Below are 19,675 nucleotides of genomic sequence, written 5' to 3' on the forward strand. Positions count from 1 at the left end.
TTTCTCTTCCGCCAGTCACCCCGAAGTACATCACACTGCCTCTGTGCCTCTCTCTCTGTCTCTCCCCCCCTCTCTCCTAAGTAATGTGGCATCTTCCTGCAGTAAAGTCACGTCATTAGTACAGGCATGTCTCCAAATGAGCCAATTCAACCAAGGGAGGATATTTATAGTGTGTGAAAAAAAAAGTGACATCATTTGTGCCACGTGATGATTTAACAACACTTCACAGTTCACAATGTTCATTCAAGATTTAACGGGAAAGCTCGGGAGACGGACAAGTCACTCGCACAAATAACAGAAATGCCGAGTACCGTGGGAACTCTTTATCTACCCCCCCGTTATATCGTGTGATATCGTGCTAGACCACGACCACTTCACTCTGGTTACATCTTGCGTCAAGTCGCCCCGTGAGAAAGCGCTATTAGGTTAAAGATACAATGCGGAAACAGGCCCTTTGACCCACTGAGTCCGCGCTGACCAGTGATCCCTGTACACTTACACTATCCTACACACACTAGGGACAATTCACAATTAACCTACAAATCTGTAGGTAGCCAAAAATGCTGGAGAAACTCAGCGGGTGCAGCAGCATCTATGGAGCGAAGGAAATAGGCAACGTTCCGGACCGAAACCCTTCTTCAGACTGATGGGGTACGTCTCTGCGGTGTGGGAGGAAACCGGAGAACCCAGAGAAATCCCAAGTAGGTCACGGGGAGAACGTACAAACTCTGTACAGACAGCAATAATGCACTCAGTCAAAATATGCATTAGACAATAGACAATAGACAAGTCAAGTCAATTTTATTTCTATAGCACATTTAAAAACAACTCACATTGACCAAAGTGCTTTACATTAGGTAGTAACTTGCTACAAACAGTTGTACACAGATCCACAATACATACATAAATACATAAATACATACAGCGCTCCCTCAGAGGACCTCAAGAAAGGCTTGAGAGTAGAAATAAGTTTTAAGTCTAGACTTAAAAGAGTCGATGGAGGGGGCAGTTCTGATGGGAAGAGGGATGCTGTTTCACAGTCTAGGAGCTGCAACCGCAAAAACACGGTCACCCCTGAGCTTATGCCTAGACCGCAGGATAATAATAATAATGGATGGGATTTATATAGCGCCTTTCTAATACTCAAGGCGCTTTACATCGCATTATTCATTCACTCCTCAGTCACACTCGGTGGTGGTAAGCTACTTCTGTAGCCACAGCTGCCCTGGGGCAGACTGACGGAAGCGTGGCTGCCAATCTGCGCCTACGGCCCCTCCGACCACCACCAATCACTCACACACATTCACACACATTCACACACAGGCAAAGGTGGGTGAAGTGTCTTGCCCAAGGACACAACGACAGTATGCACTCCAAAGGATGGTCAGTAACCCCAAGTCGTCTGATCTGAGGGACCTGGAGATGGTGTGGTGGGTAAGCAGACTTTTGATGTAGGTGGGGGCAAGCCCATTGAGGGCTTTGTAGACATAAAGGGGGATCTTGAAATTTATTCGGAACTGCACAAGGAGCCAGTGGAGAGAGGCCAGGATCGGGGTGATGTGGTCCTTTTTTCGGGTGCCCGTCAGGAGTCTCGCTGCGGCGTTTTGGACCAGTTGCAGGCGGGACAGGGATGATTGGCTGATGCCAGTGTAAAGGGAGTTGCAGTAATCGAGGCGGGAGGAGATAAATGAGTGGATGATCTTTTCGAGGTTGTCAAATCGGAGGAATTATTTTATTTTAGCTATCGTCCGAAGCTGGAAGAAGCTAGCTTTTACCACGGCATTGACTTGTTTGTCAAATTTCAATGCGGAGTCAAATATCTCGCCAAGGTTTTTGACGTGAGGTTTGAGTAATGGGGTAAGGCTACCAAGGCTGCCTGCTATCGTTTTGAATGAGTCCGAGGGGCTGAGAAGGATGACCTCAGACTTACTCTCGTTTAGTTGGAGGAAGTTCTGGGCCATCCAACACTTTATATCCTCGAGGCAGCGGGTAAGGTTAAGCAGATTTGATTGGTTTTCGGGCTTCAGAGGGTAGATAGAGTTGTGTATCGTCTGCGTAGCAATGGAAGGAAATGCCGTGTCTTTCAATGACTTGGCCTAAGGGGAACATATACAGGGAGAAGAGAATGGGGCCAAGGATGGAACCTTGTGGAACCCCACAGCAGATATTAGCTGGGGAGGAGAAAGAGTTGCCTATGTTAGTAGAGAAACTCCTCCCTTTGAGGTAGGAGATGAACCAGCTCAGGGCAGTGCCATCAATACCAACCCCGTACCGGAGACGGTCAATTAGGATGGTGTGGTCGACAATAGCAAATGCTGCGCTGAGGTCGAGAAGGAGCAGGATTGCACAGTCGCCGGAGTCAACGGTGAGCAGTAGGTTATTGTGTACCTTCAACAAGGCAGACTCTGTGCTGTGGTGGGCCCTGAAACCTGATTGGAAAGTTTCCAGGATGAAATTTTGGTGAAGGTAAGGCATAAGTTGACTTAAAATTACCCTTTCAAGGACATTTGGAAGGAAAGGCAGTTTTTAATAGTAAGATTAAACGAGAACTTACCAGTTTGAAGTTTGATCTGTATTTTATGAGGAGTTACGATGAGGGATTACGTGAAGAACCCGCTCAGTGCGCAGGCGCGGCATACTTCCAAGCAGCGGTGTGGAATCACAGATAGACACAGTTATTTTGAAGTAAACACAGTAAAGATAAGGAGACATCAATTTATTAGTTTGATCCATATAATGAGGGTGGGAGCGGAGGGCACGTAATCCCTCATCGTAACTCCTCATAAAATACAGATCAAACTTCAAACTGGTAAGTTCTCGTTTAATCTTACTATTTTACTTCGGAGTCACGTGAGTGACTACGTGAAGATTTCAAAGCTCTGTGATTTCAAACCGTGTAACAGTTTCATTTCACTCACTGCCGAAGTTCTTGAGGGAGGAAGTGTTATCGTAATGAACCAATGAGTCTATTTGTAGAAAAACACAATGGTATTTTTTAAATAATAACAACAAAGAACTAAGTTGCTCCCCTGGGCTTAAATTAAATATTTGCAGTTCGTAAATCTTTACTGCAAATAAACCAGGTTTTGCCAACGGCTTATTATAACATTTCTGAACGGTCTTTTCCCTTCCCACCATCCTGCTGTAGCCAGGATGTGGTCTATAGGCATGTCCATTCTTTAGCCGTGGACATGGATGCTGCCCTGGTGGAATAAAATTTGTACATGTTAGTGTTTATCCCAGCAGTTTCTAGCACCTGCTTGAGCCATCTCGCAATGGTTTGGCTCGTACCCCACCATAAGGTTTTTGTGACTGACCCACAAGGCTTTTCATCTCCCTCGAATATTCTGGTTGTGTCTATGTAGGATAGTAGGTAGGTCATGGCACATAACCGTGGTTCTGGTGGGTAAGCCACAACTGGATTAGGTGTTCCTGGTCTGCTCTGTTTGACCAGTCGCTGGATAATGACAGATCTGGTCTGGAGCTGTGATCATGTTGTCCAGTCGCAATAGGTGTAGTGACTGGACCCTCTGAGCGGATACAAGTGCCATCAACATGAGCGTCTTTAGTGTAGCTTGCTCGAGGCCGGGGGATCTGGCTGGTGGCCATTCCCTGAGATATGTCAGGACCACACTGATATCCCAAATATGGGTATACCTGGGCTTAGGGCTTGATATTGTAAATGCCCTTCATCAGTTTTACCACCAGTGGATGGGATCCCATCGCCTGTTGTCCTGCCGCTGGTTTGAGATAAGCAGAAAGAGCACTCTGCGCTGTGTTGATGGCACTGTAGCTGATCCCTACATCGTGGTGTAGATGGCCAGGAACTCCAGTATGTTGGTGGCTGTAGCTGTTGCGTATGTTGTCCATGTTTCCTGGCAGTACTTCTCCCTTTTTTGATGCTGGTTAAGTACTGCCTCTTGGTGGATGTTCGAAGGGATGCCGACATGGTGGTGATGGTTTGTTTGGACAATCCCAGTTCCAGGTAAGGTCTGTTCAAACTTGCAACCCAGGCGTTTAATTTTCTCATGGCATGGGTGTTTAGCTTACCTGGTAGGTAAGTAGCTGATAGCCAAATATGTCTTTCGACATACCATTGCCAAATCATGTTGACCAATTTGTCGCATGATAATGATTTTATGCCACCCATATGGTTAATATAAGCCATCACCGTAGTATTTATCAATTTGTAACCGAACATGCAAGTGCTGCATATTAGATAAATATGCTTTTAAACCATAAAAGGCGCCCAACATCTCTAGATAGTTAATGCCCAGTGTAAGTAGTAATGATGACTCTAGTTTAGTCCATCTACCACTTGTGCTGGATATGGAGTTAGTCGCTCCCCAGCCTTGAGCACTGGCATCTGTTTGAATAACTAAAGTAGGGTTAGTGATAAAGATAGGGCTAAAACTATGCCAAACGTTTTCTGCCCACCACTGTAGCTCTGATATTGCTTCAGTGGGTAAGTTCATGACACGGTCATAGTGAACTGTATGTCGTTTTATTGCCCGTACCTTTGCTCTCTGTAAATTTTTTGATAGTGCAAAGGTCCGAATTGTGTAGCCGGAAATGCTGCTACCATTTCCCCAATTACTCTTGCTACTTGTCGAATAGTTGGTCGCTCGTTGACCATTAATTTGTTGCATGATTGTGCTAATTCAACCATTTTTGCCTTTGGCAAGGTAACAGTCATATGGACTGAGCTAATTGTGAAGCCCAGGTAGTCCATGATAGTGGATGGCTTCAACTTAGATTTATCTGGATGTAGGACGAACCCCAGAGTTTCGAGGAGCTGTTTTCTAGCTGATACTGCTGCCACAGCCAATTCCATCATTTTCCCTACTATGAGAATATCCTCCAGATATGCCATGACAATATGTTTTTGTTTTCTTAGTATTGCCATGGCTGGGTTCAATATTTTGGTGAATAATCTTGGGCTGAAGTTCGCCCATAGGGCAATGCTTTGTACCATCCAGATAAATTTTAGGTATCTGCGATGATCCTTGTATATGGGTACTAGATAGTAAGCATCTTTAAGATAAATGCTTGCCATGAAGTGTCCTTTGGAATTCAGTTGTTTGGCAGTAACATATGTCTCCATTTTGAAATGTATATACTTAACAAATTTGTTTAGTGATGTTAAGTCAATGATGATGCGACAGCCACCATCTTTTTTGGTTTTAGTGAATATATTCGATACAAATTCCAAAGGTTCATGTTTGGTCTTTTCGATGACCCCCTTTGTGATAAGTCTCACCAGTTCAGCTTGTCCCTCATGTTTCTCTTTGACGGAGGGAGAAATACCCTTTGGGGCCATTGTTGAACTGGCGGCGTTTTTTTCTGACATGAATTGTATTTTATATCCTGTAATGTTGTTGAGTATATATTTGTCACTCGTGACCATACCCCATGCTTCTTTAAACAAGTGTAATCTCCCCCCTGTTAATAAAGCACCCTTATTCTCTATATGCTGGTAGGGACCAGACCCACCTACCTCCATGGTTATTGGCGATTCTGTTTCTTCATTTTCCTGAAGATTTTGTTCTGACGTGCTGGCGATGTTGGGGGGAGGCGCATTTTCCAGAGGGTCCGCGGCGGGCCCTGATCTGAAAGATCTTTGGGGATAATGTGCGGACCCCAAGCGTTCACCAGTCCCATATTGCGGACGTCGACTGGTGGATGCCGTGGGGTGCTGCCGCTTGGGTATCGGAGGTCTTGGTTTGCTCGTCCCGGGGCCTGCCCTCATTAGGCCGAAGGTTTTTGATGCTTCCTGCATCTCCTTCAGTTTTTTATTGAAATCTTTCCCAAATAGCAGCGCGTCCGTCTCCGCAGCTGGGGCTTTACACAAGCCAGCAAATTTGGGATTGAGGGCAGGTCTTATGTTTCCCTCCGGAGATTGTTGATCTCAAATTGTGTGGTACACATTAATGCCAGCACATCCTGCTGGCAGGTATCCATCTCCGTGGTCTCCACGGAACGAGCAAAGGCTGTGATGGCTGACGTCAGGAGCCTTAGGATCCGCTGTAGCTTGAGTTCTTGGGTCTGGATGTGTGACCCACATGCCCCCAGATTTGGCTGTTGACACTTTTTACTTTGAGGGCCTCACCGTTTTCTGGTGCTGTGTTGTTTCAGCACCTCAGCGAGCACCTTTTCCAGTAATGGTTGATGCTGGCCGCCATTCTTGGTTCCAGCGGTGCTCCAGCCCGTGGGGTTGCTACAAGCGGTCCATCACACCCAACAGCTCTTCATGTTCCTGCACCCCTGGCATACTCCCGAATTCGTCCGCCTGCCCCTGTTCCAGACCAGCCCAGCCCTGGTCACCAATGCTAGCCTCCAGTAATGAGGGAGCAGAGGGCAGTGCATGAAGCACTGTGGAGGGGAGCCTGACCTCCCTCCGCGAGAGCGCTCTTTCTGCGCATCTCGCTGGAGCTGCTCCAATTGCTGTTGGATGCAGCTCAGGCGGCTGTCTCTCCTCCATTTAGGTTGAGACATGTCCCCGTCCGACGAATCGGACGCCACCGGCCGGATGCCTGTTCGGATGGCTAGACATCCAGCCCGCAGTTCAGGCACTAGCGGGACTGGGCTCGGCGCGGTGATGGGGATAGCGGGGCGACCGGTAATTGTTCCTACCGCCTGTTGCTGCCCCCCCTGCAATGGAACGCTCCTCCGCTGGAGTCGAGCGGGGGACAGGTTCTTCTGGAGCTTTTGTGCCTTGTAGTAGCGAGAGCGCCCCTCAAGCAGCGCGTCTCGCAGGCACCTGCTCCGTGAGCCGCTCCAGCGGCTCAGGCGGCTATCTCTCCCCCCGTGCGGGTGGAGAGACGTCCCGTCCGACATCGGGAACACCTGCCGGATGCCTCTCGAGTGGCTATGCGTCCAGCCCGCTGCTTCGGTACTAGCGGGCTGGCCGCGGCACGGTGTCGGGGAATTACGGAACACCGGGTAACGCTCCTACCGCCTGTTGCTGCCCCCCTCCCCAACGGGAAAACGGGGGACAGTTTTGTTCCAGAGCCTTTTTCTCTGCCTGTAAAAAACACAAGCAGAAAAAGGCTCACCTGTAAAAGAAAACCCGACCTCAGGGTACTCACCTGACGGTCCGGTTCATCCTGTAACGGGACAGCCTAACTCCCGTGGCAGCCGCTGTTGCACTGCTGGCGTAATGCCGCGCCTGCGCACTGAGCGGGTTTTTCACGTAGTCACTCACGTGACTCCGAAGTAAAATTAGATCTGTAGTTGCTTGGCAAGGTAGGGTCGAGGTTAGGTTTTATCAGGAGGGGCTGGACCACCGCATGCTTGAAGCAGGTAGGTACAGTGCCAGTGGCCAGAGAACTGTTGATGATGGCGAGGATGCTGGGACCGACGTCAGGAGCCTTAGGATCCGCTGTAGCTTGAGTTCTTGGGACCGGATGTGTGACCCACATGCCCCCAGATTTGGCTGTTGACACTTTTTACTTTGAGGGCCTCACAGTTTTCTGGTGCTGTGTGTTGCTTCAGCACCTCAGCGAGCACCTTTTCCAGTAATGGTTTATTGGATAGATGGTTGATGCTGGCCGCCATTCTTGGTTCCAGCGGTGCTCCAGCCCGTGGGGTTGCTACAAGCGGTCCATCACACCCAACAGCTCTTCCTGTTCCTGCACCTCTGGCATACTCCCGAATTCGTCCGCCTGCCCCTGTTCCAGACCAGCCCAGCCCTGGTCACCAATGCTAGCCTCCAGTAATGAGGGAGCAGAGGGCAGTGCATGAAACACTGTGGAGGGGGTGCCTGACCTCCCTCCGCAAGAGCGCTCTTTCTGCGTATCTCGCTGGAGCTGCTCCAATAGCTGTTGGATGCAGCTCAGGCGGCTGTCTCTCCTCCATTTAGGTGGAGACATGTCCCCGTCCGACGAATCGGACGCCACCGGCCAGATGCCTGTTCGGATGGCTAGACATCCAGCCCGCAGTTCAGGCACTAGCGGGACTGGGCTCGGCGCGGTGATGGGGATAGCGGAGCGCCCGGTAATTGTTCCTACCGCCTTCTTCTGGAGCTTTTGTGCCTTGTAATAGCGAGAGCGCCCCTCAAGCAGCGCGTCTCGCAGGCACCTGCTCCGTGAGCCGCTCCAGCGGCTCAGGCGGCTCTCTCTCCCCCCGTGCGGGTGGAGTGACGTCCCGTCCGAATTCGGGAACACCTGCCGGATGCCTCTTCGGGTGGCTATGCATCCAGTCCGCTGCTCAGGTGCTAGCGGGCTGGGCTCGGCACGGTGTCGGGAAATAGAGGAACACCGGGTAACGCTCCTACCGCCTGTTGCTGCCCCCCTCCCCGACGGGAAAACGTTCCTCCTTGAACGGGGGACAGTTTTGTTCCAGAGCCTTTTTCTCTGCCTGTAAAAAACACAAGCAGAAAAAGGCTCACCTGTAAAAGAAACCCGACCTCAGGGTACTCACCTGACGGTCCGTTTCATTCTGTAGCGGGAGCGCCTAATTCCCGCTGCTGCCGCAGTTGCACTGCTGGCGTAATGCCGCGCCTGCGCACTGAGCGGGTTCTTCACGTAGTCACTCACGTGACTCCGAAGTAAAATTCCCTGTTTTCTCTCACCCGCCTTTCTTAAAAAGTGGGATAGCGTTAGCTACCCTCCAATCCACAGCAACTCATCCTGAATATTTAGAATGTTGGAAAATTATTACCAATCTATCCACGATTTTTAGAGCCACTTCCTTAAGTACCCTGGGATGCAGACCATCAGGCCCTGGGGATTTATCAACCTTCAGTCCCATCAGTCCACCCAACACCATTTCCTGCCTAAGGTGGATTTCCATCAGTTCCTCCGTCACCCCAGATCCTCTGGCCACTACTATATCAGGAAGATTGTTTGTGTCCTCCTTAGTGAAGACAGATCCCAAGTACCTGTTCAACTCATCTGCTATTTTCTTGTTCCCCATAATAAATTCACCTTTTTCAGTCTTCAAGGGTCCAACTTTGGTCTTGACTAATTCTTGCCTCTTCACATTCCTAAAGAAGCTTTTACTATCCTCCTTTATATTCTTGGCATTGCTACAACCTGCACAGCCATTTTGTTTTGTGGCAGCAGACTATTCTGAGCGCCAATGTGTATTTTCTACACCCCCCCACCTTGGTTATTATAGAGTCATACAGCGTGGAAACAGACCTTTCAGCCCAACGTGCTTATAATTCATTGCATAAATGCAGGTCAATTCAACTCCCCTTCCCATTCCCACACCTACCTACTTGTTCTTGGCCTTTTCCACTTGGCACGGAGAGGACAAATGCAAACTTAGAAAACAGCACATGGATGGGTGGCACAGCGGCAGAGTTCCATCCTGACCATGTGTGCTGAGTGCATGTGTGCTGTCTGCATGGGGTTTGTACATTATCCCTGTAACCGTGTGGGTTTTCTCCGGGTGCTCCGGTTTCCTCCCACACTCCAAAGACGACCAGGTTTGTCTTTTAAATGTCGGTGAAGCGAGACCAGGCAGGTTGAGTAAAGTAATTTTTTATTCATGGAATACATGGAACTAAAGCTCGTGAAAACCACGTGCCTGACTTAGCTAACAAACAAAGCTCCTGTCGCTGGGAGGAGCGCTGAATTACTGGCTAAAAGCCCGCCAAACGAACCCGCGGTCACCTGACCGTGCCGACCAAGAGAAGGCTGGTGGCCGTCAATGCGCTCATCAATACTGACGGCTGACGATCGCCGAGGCCGTCCATGTGCAAAAGCCGAGCCACGCGATCGCGGCGGCTGAGCCCGAAGGAGAGTAGCAGCAGCGCCTTGAGACCCTCATACTTATGAAAGGCAGGCAGATTCTGCAGGTAAGGCAGCAAACGGGTGGCAGTCTCCTGGCTGAGCGCACGCACCACATAATAATAATAATAATAAATTTTATTTATGGGCGCCTTTCAAGAGTCTCAAGGACACCTTACAAAAATTGAGCATGTAGAGGAAAAACATGTAAGGGGAATGAAATAAATAGTAGAGACATGACTAGTACACAAAGTAAAGACAGAATTCAATACAAAACACAGTATGAGGCAATTAATGCACAGATGAAAAGGGACGGGGACGTGGGGTTAAGGATAGGCAGAGGTGAAGAGATGGGTCTTGAGGTGGGACTGGAAGATGGTGAGGGACACGGAATTGCGGATCAGTTGGGGGAGGGAGTTCCAGAGCCTGGGAGCTGCCCTGGAGAAGGCTCTGTCCCCAAAACTGCGGAGGTTGGACTTGTGGATGGAGAGGAGACCGGCTGATGTGGATCTGAGGGACCATGAGGGTTGGTAGGGGGAGAGGAGGTCAGTGAGATATGGGGGGGGGCAGATGGTGGAGGGCTTTGTAGGTGAGGACCAGGATTTTGTAGGTGATCCGGTGGGAGATGGGAAGCCAGTGAAGTTTTTTGAGGACTGGAGTGATGTGATGCCAGGATTTGGTGTGGGTGATGAGTCGGGCGGCTGCGTTCTGGACCAGTTGGAGTCGGTTGATGTAGGTGGAGTTGATGCCAAAGAGAAGTGAGTTGCAATAGTCCAGTTGGGAGGAGATGAAGGCATGGATGAGTCTTTCAGCAGCGGGAGGTGTGAGAGAGGGTCTGAGTATGGCGATGTTGCGGAGATGAAAAACATAGAAATAGCGGGTAAAATCCGCGACTATCTGGCGGAGCACAAACTGGGCCTCGATGTGTGAGAACCACACCTGAGGCTGAACCGCCCAGAAAACAGGCAGTGTGAGGGAAGCTGCGTTCTGCTGGGCGGGGTTGGAGTCAAGGTTTTCGGCGGCGTTCATGCTGAAATCCGAAAAACGTTCGGGGTCACCCCTGAAGCAAGACCAGGCAGGTTGAGCAAATTAATTTTTTTATTCACAGGAAAAACGGAACTAAAACAGAAGCCAATTTTAACCTGCAATCCGGCACATCTTTGGAGTGTGGGAGGAAACCTTGAGAAAACCCGTGCAGTTACATGGAGATCCTACAAACTCCGTACAGGCAACACCCATAGTCAGGATCGAACTGGGGTCTTTGGTGTAAGGCACTAGCTCTACCACTGTGTCACTGTGCTGCCACTGTACCACCCCTCTCTCTCACGTCTATATGCTAGCAATCTTCCCTCTTACACTCTCGGCCGTGTGAGTGTGTTGCAGCATACAATAGGATGCAAATGGCATATAGCATACAAGCATTGCCACAATTTAGGTCATAAGATCATAAGTCTGATCTATCTCTCCCTCCTAACCCCATTCTCCTGCTTGCTCCCCATAATCCCTGACACCCGTACTAATCAAGAATCTATCTATCTCTGCCTTAAAAAATATCCATTGACTTGGCCTCCACAGCCTACTGTAGCAAATAATTCCACAGATTCACCACCCTCTGGCTAAAGAAATCCCCCCTCGTCTTCCTATGGGAACATCCTTTAATTCTGAGGTTATGACCTCTGGTCCTAGACTCTCCCACTAAATGTGGGTTTGAAGGTGAGATTGAGATTGGTGCAGAGTGAGCAGAGGGTGTGAGATCGGAGCGTGGAGGGGAGGGGGGAAGTCAGGGCAGTCAACATCTATGAATAGATAGGCACGAGGAGGTTGCAGGTTGTTGTCCACTTGTGCCATGGAGCCATAGAATGATACAGTGTGGAAACAGGCCCTTCGGCTCAACTTGCCCACACCAGCCAACATGTCCCAGCTACACTAGTCCCACCTGCCTGCGCTTGCTCCATATCCCTCCAAACCTGTCCTATCCATGCACCTGTAGTAACTGTTTCTTAAATGTTGGGATAGTCCCAGTCTCAACTATCTCCTCTGGCAGCTCCTTCCATACATCCACCATACTTTGTGTGAAAAAGTTGCCCCTCGGATTCCTATTAAATCTTTTCCCCTTCAGCTTGGACCTATGTTCTATGGTCCTTGATTCCCCATCTGGCGCAATGGGCTAAGTGTTCGGCTGGCAACCGGAAGGTAGCCGGTTCGAATCCCGCTTGGAGTGCATACTGTCGTTGTGTCCTTGGGCAAGACACTTCACCCACCTTTGCCTGTGTGTGAATGTGTGTGAGTGATTGGTGGTGGTCGGAGGGGCCGTAGGCGCAGATTGGCAGCCACGCTTCCGTCAGTCTGCCCCAGGGCAGCTGTGGCTACAGAAGTAGCTTACCACCACCGAGTGTGACTGAGGAGTGAATGAATAATGCGATGTAAAGCGCCTTGAGTATTAGAAAGGCGCTATATAAATCCCATCCATTATTATTATTATTATCTCTGGGCAAAAGGCTCTGTGCATCCCAGCATGAATCATCAACATGATTATGTCCATTCCATCTCACTCCCTGGGATGATCCAAGTTAAAGTTTAATTAGCGGCGGTAAAAAAAAAATTGTTTAAGATTCCAACATCTGTAGCCTCTTTAAATTGCAGAGTGGGCAGAAGGAACAAACGGAGAGATCTGAGTGTGGGAGAGACTGAATGACAGATTTAAGCCAATAATGCTCAGCATTAGCTCGAGAAACAGCACTTCATCTTCTGAACTTGTCATAATACAGCCTGCATGACACAACATTGCATCCACCAATTCCAGCTGATTGCTCCACAAAGCACATTTCCTGCATTCACAGATTTCTTTGCCTCTCTTCTTCCAGGAATTACGGACCGGTGGCGCAGCGGTAGAGTTGCTGCCTTACAGTGCTTGCAGCGCCGGAGACCCGGCTTTGACCCCGACTATGTGTGCTGCCTCTACGGAGTTTGTACGTTCTCCACCCGTGACCGCGTGGGTTTTCTCCGAGATCTTCGGTTCCCTCCCACACTCCAAAGATGTGCAGGTTTGTAGGTTAATTGGCTTGGTATAAGTGTAAATTGTCCCTAGTGTGTGTAGGATAGTGTTAATGTGGGGAGATTACTGGTCGGTGCGGACTTGGTGGACTGAATGGCCTGTTTCCGCACTGTATCTCTAAACTAAACTAAACTTTTGTGCCAGGGGATGGTCACACCGACCAGTTTAACTAATTCAGTAGTTAGTGAGCAAGGAAAGGAAGGTGTGGCCATAAGCGAGGCAGGTAGGGGGAACCAGGAGGAGATGCGGCAGGAGCCACAGCCCTTGTCCCTGACGAGCATGACCGAGGCTCTTACTCAATGTGAGGACGGGATCAGGGGCTGTGGGAGGGATGAGCAACCTGGCTGCAGCACCGTGGATCAGGGGGCCATTCAAGAGGGGGGAGTTAGAAGAAATGCCGTTGTGATAGGGGATAGTATTATTCGGGGGGTAGATAAGGTTCTCTGCGGCCAGCAGAACATGTCCCGAAGGCTGTGTTGCCTACCCGGTGCTAGGGTTAAGGATATCTCTGCGATGCTGGAGAGAAATTTGCAGAGGGAGGGGGAGGATTCAGTGGTCGTGGTCCATGTGGGGACCAATGACATAGGAAGGACGAGGAAGGAGGATCTGCTGAAGGAGTTTGAGCAGTTAGGGAATAAATTAAAAAGCAGAACCTCAAGGGTACTGATCTCCGGATTGCTACCTGAGCCACGGGCCAAATCGGCGAGGGTACGTAAAATTAAAAAGCTGAATGCGTGGCTCAAAGACTGGTGTGGGAAAAATGGGTTTGGTTTCTTGGGCCACTGGCACCAGTACTGGGACAGGGGGGATCTGTTCTGTAAGGACGGACTTCACCTGAACGGTGCTGGGACTGGGGTCCTGGCAAATCATATAACTAGGGCAGTAGAGAGGTCTTTAAACTAAGTAGCGGGGGGGAGGTATCAAGGGGGGTAATAACGGCAGGGTTAGAGGAAATAGAGCAGGGTATCAGTGGGGAAACGGAAAATCAAAATGTGACAGGAGGATCCAGAATGTGTGAAGATAAAGCTCTAGATGTAAAAGGGGCAAAAACAGAAAGGAAGGGTAGTAAAAATCATCTGAAAGTGCTTTATCTAAATGCACGGAGTATTCGAAATAAGATAAATGAATTAACGGTGCAATTAAGTATATATAGTTATGATATCGTGGCCATTACGGAGACATGGCTGCAAGGGGATCAGGACTGGGAGTTAAATATAGAGGGGTACTCGACAATTAGAAAAGATAGACAGGAAAGAAAGGGAGGAGGGGGGGCCCTTTTAATAAGGGAGGGAATAACGGCAATAGAGAGGAAGGATATTGCGTTGAAGGATCAGGATAGTGAAACAGCTTGGGTACAGATAGAGAATAACAAGGGGAAAAAAACACTAGTGGGTGTAATTTATAGACCTCCAAATAGCTGTGACGCTGTTAGTCAGAACATAAATCTGCAAATAGTTGACGCATGTAAAAAGGGAACTGCTGTAATCATGGGGGACTTCAATTTTCATATTAATTGGGCAAACCAAACTGGGCAGGGTAGACTAGAGGAAGAGTTTATAGAATGTATTAGAGACGGGTTCCTAGAACAGTATGTCACAGAACCGACAAGGGGGGAGGCAATCTTGGATCTGGTCCTGTGTAATGAAGCAGGATTAATTAAAAATGTCATAGTTAGGGACTCGTTGGGAACAAGTGACCACAATATGGTCGAATTCCATATTCAAATAGAAGGGGAGCAGGTTGAAACACAGGCTAGGGTACTTAGTCTAAATAAGGGGGATTATGAAGGTATGAGGACTGAGCTGATCAAAGTTGACTGGGATAGCAGACTCAAGAATAAGACGGTACATGAGCAGTGGTGTACGTTTAAGGATCTACTGTATAACCTTCAAGAAAAATTTATTCCTATGAAGAAAAAAAGGGGTAAGGGTAAGAACAGTCAGCCATGGCTCAGTAAAACTATAAAGGATAGTATTCGGCTGAAGGCAAGGGCATATAAGGTAGCCAGAGATAGTGGGAGGGTAGAGGATTGGGAAGCATTTAAAGGTCAGCAAAAAATAACTAAGAGATTAATTAAGACGGGGAAAATAGACTATGAAAGGAATTTAGCGAACAACATAAAAACTAATAGTAAGAGTTTTTATAGCTATATAAAAAGAAAAAGGGTGGCTAAGGTGAACGTTGGTCCATTGGAGGGTGAGACTGGAGAGTTGTTGGTGGGGAACATGGAAATGGCAAAGGCATTAAACGAGTATTTTGTATCAGTCTTCACCATAGAAGACACAAAAAATATTCCAACGCTGGATAAACAGGGGGCGGTAGGAATGGAGGAGCTAAATACTATTAAGATCACCAAGGAGGTGGTATTAGGGAAATTAATGAGACTGAAGGAGGATAAATCCCCTGGGCCTGATGGATTACATCCAAGGGTCTTGAGGGAGATAGCGGTGGGGATTGTGGATGCATTGGTGATAATTTTCCAAAACTCCCTGGAGGCAGGAACGGTCCCAGTGGATTGGAAAATGGCCAATGTAACACCTATATTTAAAAAAGGAAGTAAACAGAAGGCGGGTAACTATAGACCGGTTAGTCTAACATCGGTGGTGGGTAAAATGTTAGAGACAATTATTAAAGAAACACTAACGGAGCACTTGGATAAACATGACTTCATCGGACAGAACCAGCATGGTTTTGTGAAGGGGAAGTCCTGTTTAACGAATCTGCTCGAATTCTTTGAGGAAGTAACAACCCGGGTGGATAAAGGGGAACCGGTGGATGTGGTATACTTGGACTTCCAAAAGGCTTTTGACAAGGTGCCACATAAGAGACTATTGCTAAAAATAAAAAATTATGGGATTGGGGGTAATATATTAGCATGGGTAGAGGATTGGTTAACAAATAGGAAGCAGAGAGTGGGGATAAATGGTTCATACTCGGGATGGCAACCGGTAACTAGCGGGGTTCCGCAAGGGTCGGTGCTGGGACCCCAGTTGTTCACAATTTATATAAATGATTTGGAGGAGGGAACCAAGTGTAATATATCAAAATTTGCGGACGATACAAAAATGGGAGGAAAAGTAGGGGATGAGGAGGATAGGAAGAGTCTGCAAAAGGATATAGATAAGCTAGGTGAGTGGGCAACAACTTGGCAGATGAAATTTAATAATAATAAATGTGAAGTCATTCACTTTGGGAAAAAAAATGATAGGGCAAGTTATTTTCTAAATGAGGAGGAGCTGCGTTGTAATGCAACGCAAAGGGATCTAGGGGTAGTAGTACATGAATCACTAAAAGTTAGTATGCAGGTGCAGCAAGCAATCAGGAAGGCAAATGGAGTTTTGGCCTTTATTGCTAGGGGGATTGAGTATAAAAACACGGAGGTCTTGCTGCAGCTGTACACAGTATTAGTGAGACCACATTTGGAATACTGTGTACAGTTCTGGGGTCCATACTTAAGAAAGGATGTACTAGCCCTGGAGGCAGTGCAGCGAAGGTTTACAAGATTAATTCCTGCAATGAGGGGATTGACATATGAGGAAAGTTTAAGTAGGCTGGAACTCTACTCTTTGGAGTTTAGAAGAATGAGAGGCGATCTCATTGAAACATATAAGATCGTGAGGGGCCTTGATCGGGTGGATGCACCGAGGATGTTCCCAATGATCGGGGAAACTAGAACTAGGGGACATAGTTGCAGAATAAGGGGGGGCTCTTTTAAAACTGAGATGAGGAAGAACTTCTTCACCCAGAGGGTGGTTAATTTATGGAATTCACTGCCCCAGGGAGCAGTGGAAGCAGAAACATTAAATATATTTAAGTCTAAAATAGATGGTTTTTTAGCTGCCAAGGGGATAAGGGGCTACGGGGAGAGGGCAGGGATATGGACCTAGGTATGGTTAGTATAGTAAGACCTGAGTGATCTCCTGGACAAGTGTCGATCGCCTGGATTGGGGTCGGAGAGGAATTTCCCGGATTTTTTTCCCGAATTGGACCTGGGTTTTTATCCGGTTTTTTGCCTCCCCCAGGAGATCACGCGGTTCTTGGGGTGGAGAGGGGTGATAGCGGTATAAAGGGGAGGGTAGTGTCTTGTGTTCTGTGTCTTGTGTCTACTGTTTGTGGGTAAGGGTGTCTGTTTAGTGTTCAGCCATGAGCGAATGGCGGTGCGGGCTCGACGGACCTGGTGGTCTACTCTCGCACCTACTTTCTATGATTCTATGATTCTATGAACTAAACTAAACCTTTAAGAAGGTTAAGAAACTTTTAGACAGACTCATGGATAGGACAGGTTTAGAGGGATATGGGCCAAATGCAGACAGGTGGGACTAGTGTAGATTGGATATGTTGGCCGGTACGGGCGAGTTGGACTGAAGGGCCTGGTTCCAAGCTATAAAACTCTCTGACTTTCACTCTATGACCTCATTGATCTCCTGTTAATGCTTCCACCAAGTTCAAGTTCAAGTGTGCGTTTATTGTCACTTAACCAATTAAGGTACAGTGAAATTTGAGTTGCAATACAGTCATACTAAGTGAAAAGAACCCAATACACACATAAAATAAAATTTAACATAAACATCCACCACAGTGGAATCAACATTCCTCACTGTGATGGAAGGCAATAAAGTTCAGTCATCTTCCTCTTTGTTCACCCGCGGTCGGGGCCTTGAACCCTCCGCAGTTCACCAGCTATTCACCAGCCTTTATCACCCTCACAAAGTGGCACAATGGCGCAGCGGTAGAGTTGCTGCCTTAAGGGCCTGTCCCACGAGCATGCGACTCCATGCGGCAAGCGCGACCTAAAGGGCCGGTCCCACCAGCATGGGCCTGCATGCGGCAAGCGCGACCTAACGTGGTCGCTTGAGCCGTACGGCCTCGCGGGGCCGGTCCCACTTCGATCGCCGGAGCCGTATGGAGTTGTGTGGAGCTGGTCTCGACATCGCGCGGGGCTCCGAAAAACTGACCGTTCAAAAATTCTGCCGGCCCGCAGCCGCCTCGACGCCGTACGTCACGCGCGAACTTCCCGCGGACTTCGCTCGAACTTCATGTCACTCACTCGACCTCCGCGCGGCCCCCGCTTCTGGTTTGGGCGCGCTTGCCGCATGCAGGCGCATGCTGGTGGGACCGGCCCTTTAGGCCGCGCTTGCCGCATGGAGTCGCATGCTCGTGGGACAGGCCCTTCAGGCAGCAACACTACCGCTGCGCCATTGTGCCACCTTGCGAGGGTGATAAACCAGAGATCCGGGTTCGATCCAGACTATGACAACATGGAGTTTGTAAATTCTCCCTGTGACAGCGTGGGTTTTCTCCTGGTGCTCTGGTTTCCTCTCACATTCCAAAACCCTACAGGTTTGTAGTTTAATTGGTTCTGTTAATTGTAAATTGTCCCTGGTGTGTGTCGGATAGTGCCGGTGTATGTGGCGATCACTGGTCGGGGAGGCTCGGTGGGCTGAGGGGCCTGTACCTCTATAGTCTAAAGTCCAAACTAATGACTATCTGAAATGGGGGGACGAAAACATAAGTTGAATTTGACGAGCAAGGGTTAAAAATAATAAGTCTGTGAATGAGAAATTATCTCACAGAAGAAGTATTTTTCCCAGTGGATATGTTTGATTGTAAAAGCTGGTGATAAGGAAATGACTAATATCTTAAAAAGCTGCCAGGAACATCTATATAAAAGTCTACATCTTTAGCTGTCTTTGAGTTGCAACTTTGATGTAACTTGAGCTCGTAGCATGAAAACTTGTTCAGTATCAGTCAAAGTTTGCAATCAATTACTGTGCATTAATTGTTTTCAAAAACTCAAAACATAACACACAAAATAAGCCTTGTTTAAAATGATTCTTATTTCTTTGTAAGTCGAGGTACAATTGGGCGGCTTAGTGTCACAGTAGTAGAGTTGCTGCTTTACAGCGCCAGAGACCCATGTTCGATCCTGACTACGGGTGTTTGTCTATATGGAGTTTGTACATTCTCCCCGAGACCTGCGTGGGTTTTCTCTGAGTTCTCCGGTTTCCTCCCACACTACAAAAACGTACAGGTTAGTCGGCTAATGGGCTTCAGTAAATTGTAAATAATCCAAGTTTGTCCAAACTCTCCTCATAGCTAATGTCCTCATAAGTTCATAAGTGATAGGAGCAGAATTCGGCTATTCGGCCCATCAAGTCTACTCCGCCATTCACTCACGACTGGTCTATATTTCCCTCTCAACACCATTGTCTTGCCTTCCCTCCATAATCCCCCGACACCCGTACTAATCAAGAATCTGGCAATTGACTTGGTGTGTAAGAAGGAACTGCAGATGCTGGTTTAAACCAAAGATAAACATAAAATGCTGGAGTAACTCAGCGGTGCAGGCAGCATCTCTGGAGAGAGGGAATGGGTGATGTTTCGGGTCGAGACCCTTCTTCAGACTTGGCCTCCACAGCTGCCTGTGTCAATGAATTCCTCTGACTAAAGAAATTCCTCCTCATCTCCTTTCTAAAGGAACATCCATTTATTCCGAGGCTCTGGCCTCTGGTCCTTGGATCTCCCACTAGTAGAAACATCCTCTAAAAAACAATTCTTGCTAAAATCAGATGATTATTCTCTGCAGCCAACAGGAGGCATGAGCACAGTTCGGAGTATTTCCAATAGGGGGAGCTCTCAGCCCAGATCAATAGACCCAAGTTTATTTCAATTTGCAAAAATAATGGAATTGACAGTCGCTTTGGGAGAATAAAAAATGTCGACATGTGTTACTTTAAAAACGATTTGGGACGGAAGGCTGAGAGTAAGTTATAAAGTGGGTGAAGGTAGGATGTGGAATGCCGGAAGATTAGTACAATTGCTCACGATTTATATCAGATCCTTGCACACTTAATCAAACATCCAGTTTCCAAAGATAGACACA

The sequence above is a fragment of the Amblyraja radiata genome, chromosome 6 (assembly GCF_010909765.2).
Source record: "Amblyraja radiata isolate CabotCenter1 chromosome 6, sAmbRad1.1.pri, whole genome shotgun sequence".
Taxonomy (NCBI): domain Eukaryota; kingdom Metazoa; phylum Chordata; class Chondrichthyes; order Rajiformes; family Rajidae; genus Amblyraja; species Amblyraja radiata.